Below are 10,877 nucleotides of genomic sequence, written 5' to 3'. Positions count from 1 at the left end.
CTCTATGTCAGCCCCTGTCCTAGGTCCTGGGGAACTAAAGAGAACAAGAAATGGCCCCCCGCTCTTGAGGAGCTAATTTTTGAGACAATGTGATAGATGCCTTGATCACAGGGCTCTGAGGCAGCTCACAAAGAAGCAGGTATTAGGGAGGCTTCTTGGAAAAGCTGACATCTGAGCTGAGTCTTAAAGGATGAATAGGAATTGACCAGGTAAGTAAAGGTGAGACAGACATTTGGAGCTAAGAGACAGGGCTGGGGCTAAGCACAAAGTACGGGTCCATGTCGTGTGTGCAAAAGCCACAGGTAGTTGGTTCTTACAGAATAGACACTTTGAAGCCACGTCTCCGTCTACTGCTTGATCCACTGTAACAAGCAGGAGAATGACCTCATGTATGTGCATGCATGCGTGTGTGTGTGTGTGAGAGAGAGAGTGTGTGTGTGTGTGAGAGAGAGTGTGTGTGTGTGCATGCGTGTGTGTGAGTGTGTGTGTGTGCGTGTGTGTGTGAGAGTGTGTGTGTGCGTGTGTGTGTGTGAGAGAGAGAGTGTGTGTGTGTGCACGCGTGTGTGTGTGTGAGAGAGAGAGTGTGTGTGTGTGCACGCGTGTGTGTGTGTGTGCACGCGCGTGTGTGTGTGTGTGCAGGCAGGCAGTGGCGGCAGCATCATACATTTAGCAGATCCTGGTAATCAGAGTATGGTCTATAAAATTTGAAGACCTGGATTTAAATCCTCCATTACTTTTAGCTATTGGACCTTGGGAACATTACAAAATGTCCCTGTGCCTCAGTTTTTCCATCCATAAGTGGGGATGATGAAAGAGCCCACTTCATGGCATCACTGGGAGGACTATATTAGGTAATATCTCCTTCTAACAGGGTATGGCAGGCACATAGAGAGCTCTCAATGAACATTGCCTATTATAATTTAGTTAATGCAGACAGCACTCTCCAAACCCATTCCTCCAGGGAATTTTTGAGAACCACCACAAATCCACTGGGCTTGGGGTGCTGTCCATCATATTTGTTCTACAAATAAACCAAGAGCAAGGTATAATCTCAGACTGGAAAGCGACCTTGAAGGGAGAGGGCACAGAGAAGTGAGAAAGAGCAAAGGCTCAGAGGGAGGAAAGTACATCCTGGACACAGGAATAGCAAGTCTAGAGGTCTTTATTTGGGGAACACAAAGTCCTTTATTTAAGGGTTATGATGTGAAAGGGGACAAGGTTACTGCATTTGACTCTGGCTCGAGAAGGCAGAGAAGGGTGAAACGGGCTAATGGACAGAAGTTTCAGCATCAGTCAGAGCAATAGAATGGGCTGCCTTAAAGGTGGTGAACTCCCCATCACTTGTAATTCCTGTCATTGGGGGTTTCACTCTATCTTACCCTGCATTGGGTGGCTGTGATCACCTCTGAAGTTCTGATGAGCTGCTGAGGTATGTGATGTGGTAGAACCAGAAATTCACAAGACAGGGAGAGGGGGAGGAGCAAAAACACATGAGTACGAGGAGGTGAGGCTTTAGAAAGAGGTACGGGACTGTCTGCAGTTGGGCCAGTAAGTTTCATCCCTTTGGATCAGGAATTGTCCATTACAGAAATGTAAAGAATGACTGATAGTCATATCAATCATTTTCACTTTAGTATAAATTAGACACACAGATCATTTTCTCCCTGACAGCTGCCTGAGGATAGAGGAGGACAGACAGTACCAAATGAGGAGAGAGAGGACATGGAAAGTAAAGTGGGAAGGGCTCAGAGACAAACTTCATTCATCTCAATTTTGCCAGGAAGTATCCCTGACTGCATCTGAAAGGAGAGAAAAAAAAATACTCAGTGGCAAACTTTTGCCATTATTTATTCATTTTAGCACCCAACTTAGGCATCAGCTATATACCATGTTGTGTTCAGGGCACCGGGGATACTAGATGCAACCAGACATAGGTCTGGCCCTCTGGGGTGCCCAGGCTAGTGGAAGATGGGCTTGGAAACCATGATCATAAGCCAGAGGGACCAGTGCCGTGATAGAAGGATCTGCTCAAGCAGTGGTTGACCTCTCCCATCAGCCACACCCCAGGCCTTTTTCTGAGAGCCACCCCCACCCCAAAAGTAACAGATCAACATGACACCAAAAGACAGCAAAAGAGAGGCCCAAAGCATTTGAGTTCCCTGTTTGGGAAGCTGCAGAGCCAGGACTCCAGGGCAGCCCCTGACTCCAGAACAGGGCACCTTCTCCCAAACGCAAGCATATTCCTTGGGGCGGGTTTCTGGAACATCCCCCAGCCCACACTGGCCTCCCTCTCAGTGGACCAGCTCGCCAGCTGCCCTCCTTCTCTCCTCTGCTCCCTTTCCGGGGCAAGGAAGACAGACGATGACTGTCGCAGTAAGGGCCTGTCTGGGGCTTTGGGCGGGTGGATAATTAGACTCTGAGAGAAGCCATCTGCTTTGGGCCCCTTGGGTCTCGGGCAGGCCGGGGCAGCGCAGCTCCTGACCACGCAGTCAGCTCTCACCATGGAGCCCCTACGTGCAAAGGGTTTCAATGTCTTTGGCCATAAGGAGGCCTGGCTGCCTCCCCGGCAGCAGGGCCTTAAGTGAGGAGCTAGAGCTCAGTCAGGTGTTGATTTCCTTGTCAGGTTGCTCTACTTCTTGGGGCCCTGGTGTAGAGCTGCACGATTGGGGCAGGTGGGGTGGGGAGAGGTAGGCAAAGTTTCCTAGGCACAACCACGGCACTGCAGAGTTGGGAGAGAACCACGCCAGCACCACGTGCGCCCTTCCTCTTTCCAGAAGGGACAGCTGAGGCCCAGAGAAAGGAAGGGACTGGGCCAAGGTCCTACAGTCCTTGTAAAGACACCATCTTTAAAGGTTGATGTCATCCCTTGCTGGGGACAGGAGGGATAGACTGCAGTGGGCAGGCTGAGCAGCCAAGCCCTCGGCTCATAAGGAAAAGCTACAATGTGTTGACTTCTACCCGGCCCCATATAGAAAATTCTACCCTTGACCTTGTCTCACCTTGGCAACCTCTACAGTTGTTATTATTATCTCCAGTGTACACATGAGACTAGAACACAGAGAAGTTAAGTAACTTGCCCAAGGCCACACAGCTGTCAAATGGAGTGAGGCTTTACACTCAGGTCTGTCTGAATTCACAGCCCCATTTTTCCCCATGCAAGAGGCAGTGCAGAGTAATGATACGCACATGGGTGCCTGGCCTGGACTGCTGTCTGGGTTCAAACCCCAGCTCTGTCATGTACAGGCTATATAAACTTGGGAAAATTGTTTTTCTGAGTCTTCCCTATCCTCTTTTTAAAAATGGGGATTGTAGTACCCAATTCATGGTGTTATTGTGAAGATTCAATGAGCTGAACTGTCTAAAGGGCTTGGAGCTGTGCCCAGAACAGGGTAAGCCCTTGGCAAATGTTGGCTGCTGTTATAATTACCGTCTGTTTTCAGCACAATAGCCAGGGGAATCCTTTGAAAACATAAGTCTGGTCACTTCACTCCACGGTTTCAAACCCCTCAATGGCTTCCCCTCCACCAGAACAAAGGCTCAAGTCCTAACCTGGCCTCTGTCACCTCCTTAGTGTTACCTTCCCGACTACCTACAGCCAAGACAAGCCAGGCAGGCTCCTGTCACAGGGCCTTTGCACCTGCTCTTCCCTCTGCCTGAAAGCCTCCTTCTCCAGATGTTAACATGGCTCCACCCCCCAGTACCTGTTCCAATGTCACCTCCCTGAGACCTACTCTGACACATTCTTCAAAATTGTCACCACCTCCCACTTCCATGCTTGATTTTCTGTCTAGCACTCATTGCCAGTAGACACACTGGATAGTCTGCTTATTTAGCTAATTATTATTATAGTGATCGTTTGTCATTTTCTACTCTCACTAGGAAATAGTCCATGAAGGCAGGGATGTCTGTCCTGCTCTCTGCTATGACCCCAGCACTGGAACATTGCCTGGCACAAAGTAGGACCCCAGGAAACATGAGCTGAAGAAATGCATGAATGAGCGACTCTATTCATCTACTCCTACAAGTGAAGCCCCATATCCAATGCCCAGCACATGCCGGGCATCCAAGAAATGCTTGTCAAAAACAGGCCAGCAGGAGGAGGGAGGGGCATTTACCAAACACAGACCAGGCACTAGAAAAAAAGCCAGTCCGGACTTCACTCATTCATTCATCCACAGACTCGTGCTGGGACATGTCCCTGTACCAGGCTCTGTTTTAGGTCCCAAGGATGTTACACTCTGGAGCAGGGAGGGGTGGGGTGGGGCTCATGATCCCTGCCCTCATGGACTTCAGATCTTGTGAGCAAGAGGGACATTGCCCAGCTCTGTGTGTTACACATTGATAACACTCCCATCTCACATATGAGGAAACTGAAGTGTCTTGGCTGCTAAGCAGTACAGCCAGGTCTAGAACCAGCTGGGTCTAAGCTCTTAAGCTCCCCCCTCTTCACCCGCATGAGAGTTCCTGGTATGGGTGCTGAGAGGAGGGTGAGGCCTGTATCAGGGAGATGGCGCAGGCCAAGGTGCCAAGGTAGAACATGAAAAGTCATTTTAAGATGGAGCAGAAGGAAGTGAAGGCAGAAGGAGGAAGAAGACCAACGGCAGAGCCTGCAGGTGATGGCTCCAGCTTTCCCCTGCAGGCACTGGGAAGCCAGCAAATGTTTGTGAGTGCAGGAAGCCTCAAAGAGCAGCCTGAGGCTTGTGTAGGAAAATGAGGAAGAAGCAGAACCCTGTGGGAAGGAGGAGGCCTGGCCCCAGGTCATCACATGTTTTAGGAAAGAGGTAGGGAGCAGTGTGAAGAAGAGGCATGAACGACTCTCGGGCCCACCAAAGCCTGTACGCCCCTGCATCCCCGTGTCCAGCACCTACGTCCCGCCACTGTCACCACCAAGCCCAAGTGAAAGACTGAAGGAGACACTAAGGGAGATGAAACCAAGGGGAGGACAAACCACAGAGAAGATCTGCAAGGTTGTCTGCTAAACCTGCTCCTCCAAAGCCAGAGCCCAGGCTTAAAAGGACCCAAGAAGGGAGAGAAGGGACCCAAAGGGAAGATGGGAGAAGCTGACGCCGGCAAGGAGGGGAATCATCCTGCAGAAAATGCAGCTGCCAACACAGAGCAGGCACAGAAAGCTGAAGGCGCTGGGGCTGCCAAGTGGAGTATGCACATTTGGGGTAACTGTGTACCTCTGGTGACTGCACAGTTTGAAATATTATTTTTTATCAAGTTTTATAAAAATGCAGAATTTTGTTGTACCTTTTTTTAAGCTATGTTGTTAGCACTCAGAACACTTCCTTGTTGTTTTGGGGGGAACGGAGCATATGTTACTAATAGAATGTCTCCGAAGCTGGATCGATGTGGGGAAAACATCTTTCCCTTCTGGTTTTAGGAGACTTCCTCTCGGCTCCCGGGAGGAGGGATTCCCTGACTTTGACACACATAGCCACCTTGGCACAAAAGCCTTGTTGTGTGGAAAAACTAAAATTTGTTTTTATGTCAACTTCTCCATTTCCACCTTCAGCATAGACTTAACTCCCATAAACCCAGACCTCTGTTGGGATCCAACCCCCAGTCACTGGTTACCAGTGGGTCAGGCAACCTGGACTTTCCAGGGATGCCACTGAGATGGCACCCCTTAAAGAAGCAGTGGCTTCATTTCTACATTGAGGATCTTCAGATAAATTCTGCCATTTTCTTTCACTTCCCGAAAGTCAGAGTCGGCTCGTGAAACATTGTTAAACAACATGTTAAATGTGAAATGTCAACCCTCACTCTAAATTTTCCCTGTTCACAGCGTCAAATGAAGACCTCATCCAGTCTCATAGTGGCTTCCTGATTTGGGCAGCCCATTGAAGAAAGGAGTTTGAATGTTGTTGTATACCATTAATGCTTGTCTGCCCATGTCTTGCCTGAAATACAATAATTGTTTATGGAAAGTATCTTTAATCACCCTGGATACAGTTTGGCTTTGGGAAAACAGGTAGTAAGCGTGGGGTGGAGAAGGCTACAAGAAGAGGCAGATGCAGAGGCCCTGGAGAGGAAAGAGTGAGGGGACGGGTGGCAAATGGAGCCTGGAAGGGTGAGGCCTATGGCTTCAAATGGTGTCCCTAAGGCAAAGCCTCAGAAAAAAGCAGAAATCACAAACTGTTTTGCCCCAGTCATTGAAACTGTCCTGGGCCAAGGACAGTGGGATTGAGACTGACATTTGTGAAGCACCTGGGATCCACTAAGGACTGAACCTGGGTGTCATCTCCTTTGAGTATGGCCACTGCCTTGTGCAGAAGGTGCTTTATTTATTTATTTGAGACAGGGTCTCACTCCGTCGCCCAGGCTGGAGGGCAGTGGCATGATCTCAGCTCACTGCAACCTCTGCCTCCTGGGTTCAAGCAATTCTCCCGCCTCAACCTCCTGAGTAGCTGGGATTACGGGCACGTGCCACCACGCGCTGCTAATTTTTGTATTTTAGTAGAGATGGGAGTTTCACCATGTTGGCGAGGCTGGTCTGGAACTCCCAGCCTCAAGTGATCCACCTGCCTCAGCCTCCTAAAGTGCTGGGATTACAGGCATGTGCCACTGTGCCTGGTCAAGAAGGTACTTTTTTCAACTTTATAGGGCAATATTTCAATTTTATAAAAATCTACCCACTTCCAGTTTACAATGCAATTATTTTTAGTAAATTTACCAAGTTGTTCAACTATCATCATCAATCAGTTTTAGAACATTTCATCACCCCAATAAGATTCCTTCTTGCCCATTTATATCAATTCCTGTTCCCACCCCATGGTTGCCCCCAGGAAGCCACTAATCTAATTTCTGCCTCTGTCATATAGAAATCGAGTCTATAATATGTGGTCTTTTGTGTCTGGCTTCTTAATGCTTTTGAGGCTCACCTGCATTCTAGGGCGTATCAGTCATTCATTTCTTTTTATGGCTGAATAGTATCCCATTGTATGGTTATATCACGTTTTGTTTATCTACTCACAAGTAGATGTACATTTATGCAGCTTTCAATTTGGGGCTGTTATGAATTATATAGCTTGGATATTTGTCCCCACCCAAATCTCATGTTGAATTGTAATCCCCAGTGCTGGAGGTGAGCCTGGTGGGAAGTTTTGGGTCGTGGTGGTGGATCCCTCATGATTTGGTGCTCTTTGTGGTGCTGGTCATTCAAAAGTGTGTGGCATCCTCCACCACTCTGGTATGCCTGATTTCACCAGGTAAAGTGCCTGCTCCTGTTTTACCTTCCTCCATGAGTAAAAGCTCCCTGAGGCCTCCCCAGAAAAAGATGCTGCCATGTTTCCTGTATGGCCTACAGAACCATCAGGCAATGAAATCTCTTTTCTTTATAAATTACCCAGTCTCAGGTATTTCTTTATAGCAATACAAGAACGGCCTAATACAATGAATAAAGCTGCCACAAAGACTTGTGTGTGCAAATTTTCGTGTGGGTGCATGTTTTCATTTCTTTTTGATAGACGTCTAGGAGGAGAATGCTGGATCATGAGGAAAGTTTATGTTTAACTTTTTAAGAAATGTGCTGAAGGTATTATCACCGCCATTTTTCATACAACGACACTGAAGCTCAGATAGGTCAGGTGACTTGTCCTGTGACACTGGGTCACAGCCAAGTGAGGGAAGTCAATTAACCATAGCACAAAACATGGGCTGTATAAGTCACTGAATAGCCCATGAGTCCCTTGGTAGGCCCTGCTTTCAAAAGGCATCTTCCTGTAGACTTATCTGCTGTTACATACTTGATCTTCCAGCATGAGCACATCTTTCCGTTGAGTTAAGTATTGCTTCTCTTTGTCCACTACAGGATGAATCCTGACATGTTCATTCCTAAGCACCTTTCTGTAAATAATCTCCAGCCAGCAAGCCTGGGGCCTGAGAAGGGAGGACAAAGGGGAGGCAAAAGAGGTGGGAAGAGGGCCTGGGAAAGAGGCAAAGATGGTCCTGGTCGCTGCCACGTATGCCCAGGCCAGTCCTACACTGGCATGTGTTCAGTGCTCTTCAATTCACATTCACGGGGTGTCCACCCTGGACCAGGCCCTGTGCTGAGCACGTGAAGGGAGGCAGGGCAAATCAGACCTGGTCCCTGCTCTTAGCTCACGGCCCATTGGGGCAGGTGGCTTCACCATCACACACCAGAGAGGTGCTATACAGCAGGGATGCTGAGTATCCCAGAAGCCAGAGCAGGGAGGGCAAAATTCCTACCAGGGAGATGGGAAATTCTTCCCAGATGAGGTGGCATTGAATGAAGCCTTGGAGGATACTTATGATTCTACAGGAGGAAGGGCTTTCCAGGAAGAGGGTTCTGCATGAGCAAAGGTGTGTGAGTTGGGGTTTTCAAAAGAAACTAGAAAATCCAAATATTTATGTGAAATATCCAGATCTTGCAGTGCCATAAATGCATTTCAATTGTTTTTAACTCATCCCTGGGCCAGCCTTTGTCCAAGGGCCTCCAGTGTGCAACCTGAGGCCAATGTGCCTCGGCCAGATTAAAGCCCTGCTCTCCAAACCCTCTCTTGGCCTTTGAAAAAGGGCGCGTCCCAAGGCTGCCCCTCCAGCCCAAATCTTCCTCCTGCTTAAAGGGGATTGGCTGGTGGCGAGAGCAAATCAGAACACAGGAGCTAGGAGGGGGCGGGAGCTCATGACAAAGCAGAGGGCAGGTGAACGAGCAGTCATCCAACCCCATCAGCAGCCAGTGTATGGGATTGACGGATTTTAATTACATCTCATTCTAATCCTTAACATTTATCTAAAAAGTGACGGGGGCGGGCATGAGGGCGGGTCACGAGCGTGCTCAGCCCCAGGATTGCCCTGTGTCTAATTAGAAGTTTTCTCCCTCTTGATCACCTAAAGTCAAATTCATTTACTCTGCTCGAATTGAGGGTTTAATTGGATTCTTGTTTTTCCTCCTCCTGCCCTCTCCCCCATCTCCGTGGGCCTCTCTCCGTGCAGGAAGCAGGCCACGGCATCTCATTAGGAGGGAAAGCATCCGTTGGCAGACTCGCATTTATGACTGTTTATGCCAGCCTGCAGCCGCATCCTTGGCCCCTAGGATTATTGAGGCCATCATGATTTAGGACCTTGTCATGATGTCTGATGGGCACCAAGCATGGCCCCAGATAAAGGTAGGCCTCTTGGCCCAGGCAGGGCCCTCCCTCCTAGGCTGGCAGGGCCCTTCCTGCCCCTCCCTGCTAGGCCAAGAGGTCCCCAGTCCTTTCAATACGTTGTGCTGCTGAGTGGCCTTAATAATCCAGTTCTGGGAGAAAAGTGGTGGAGAGCAGCAATTAAAGGCCGCCCCAGCTACATCTGGGGATGTGCGGAGTCACTAATACCACTAATTCTGTTGCCACATAATGAGGTTTCTTCCCTTTTTTTGTCACCCTGGTCTCCCCTTGTCAATTAAGGCCAAGCACAGCAGAGATTGGTTAGAGGAGAGTGAACGAGCCTGGAGGCAGCTGATCGCCCACAGGAAAAGTTTCCTCCTCTAGATCAGACACTCTGAGGGTTCTGGGGAGGGGAACAGGAAGGGGCACAGACTCCAGTCAGAAAGTCCAGGCTCAAGTCCTGGCCCATGGGCTGGAGATGTGTAATGCAGAAGAGAACTGGCTTGGAATCCAACACAGTTCCATTCAAAACCTGTGACCTTGGGACTGTGACCCAACCACTCTGATCATCAGCTTCCTCATCTGTAACACAGGGTTAACATAAGGTTGCTATGAAGAGACATATGCCTGACAAGTGGCAAGAACCCAACACACAACAGATAGCAGAGTGCTGTATTATGTTTAGGACCCTAGCAAGGCATTTGGCACACAGTAAGTGCTCAATAAAGGGTAATCTCTAGTATTATTATGTGACCTCACGCAATTTGAGGCTCTCTTGGCCTCAGACTTTTTACCTGTAAAGTGGGGACAGAGACTGTCCCTGCCTTTCTCTTACAGTTGTTTAAGAAGTAAGTGGGTTAATTCACATTTACAGAACAGCACCTGGCTCAGAGTTAAGGCTCCCTGTAAGTTAGCAATGATTGTTCTGGTAGCTTTCTGAGCTTGAACAAGTTGCTTACCTTCTCTGGACCTCAGTTCTCTCTTCTGAAAAAAAAAAAAAAGATTTAAAAATAACACCATCTGTTGTGTCTACCACACAGGGTTGTTGTGCGTTATTAATTAATTAAATGAGATAGTGTTGATAAGAACATTTGGTGATCTGTAAGTGCTCTACAAGTATTAACTGTTAGCATCATGCCATTAAAAGGTAATTAGTTGGTAAATAAAGAGAAAGAATCAAGCATTTTTCCCATCTTTCCTATACAAACTGTACTACTGGGTACCGAAATTGCAGATGAGGGGATGTTTCTCCTTTTAGAAGTATTCCAGCTAATAAATTAGGAAGGGATGATAGGATTGGAACCTCACCATTTTGCAACCCCTAATGGATTAATGGATCCAAGCTGTGAGCATCCACACCTCCTGACATCCCCTAGCTGGAGACAACAAGCATGATGTGCCTCCTGATGGAAACGCACAGCACTGTGAGGTTGTATGACTGAAAAAGCCAACCCTGAATCTGATCAAGCCTCAAAAATGAATTGTCGACTTACAGGAAATACAGAAGACAGAGGAGTGAAGCCACCAGGGGGATGCAATCAGTAAAGCGCACACTGTGGAAAAACACAGGTCAAGCATCTGGTTTCTTCAATAAATAAAATTTTTAAAAGACAGAAATAGGGATTACAGATTGAAAAAGACTTAGACATATCAACCAACCTCATTTGGATGCCAATTCAAACAAACTAAAAAAAAAATAAAATTAAGACATGTATAAAGCAACTGGAAATGTGAACAGTCACTGGATATTTGATCATATTAAGG

At 47.9% G+C, this 10,877-nt stretch overlaps 1 long non-coding RNA gene across 1 annotated transcript; it reads right to left on the bottom strand.

Annotated features, from left to right (window-relative positions):
* Window positions 1-605: 605 nt before the first annotated feature.
* On the bottom strand, window positions 606-10,663 carry LOC134736978 (uncharacterized). Its single transcript, XR_010121482.1, has 3 exons — window positions 10,607-10,663; window positions 10,073-10,097; window positions 606-1,799 (listed from the first exon to the last, which is right to left on the bottom strand). It is a non-coding gene; the product is annotated as an uncharacterized lncRNA (long non-coding RNA).
* Window positions 10,664-10,877: the final 214 nt, after the last annotated feature.

This window comes from Symphalangus syndactylus, chromosome 6 (genome assembly GCF_028878055.3).
Source record: "Symphalangus syndactylus isolate Jambi chromosome 6, NHGRI_mSymSyn1-v2.1_pri, whole genome shotgun sequence".
Lineage (NCBI taxonomy): Eukaryota > Metazoa > Chordata > Mammalia > Primates > Hylobatidae > Symphalangus > Symphalangus syndactylus.
This window is presented reverse-complemented; position numbering and strand designations above follow the sequence as displayed.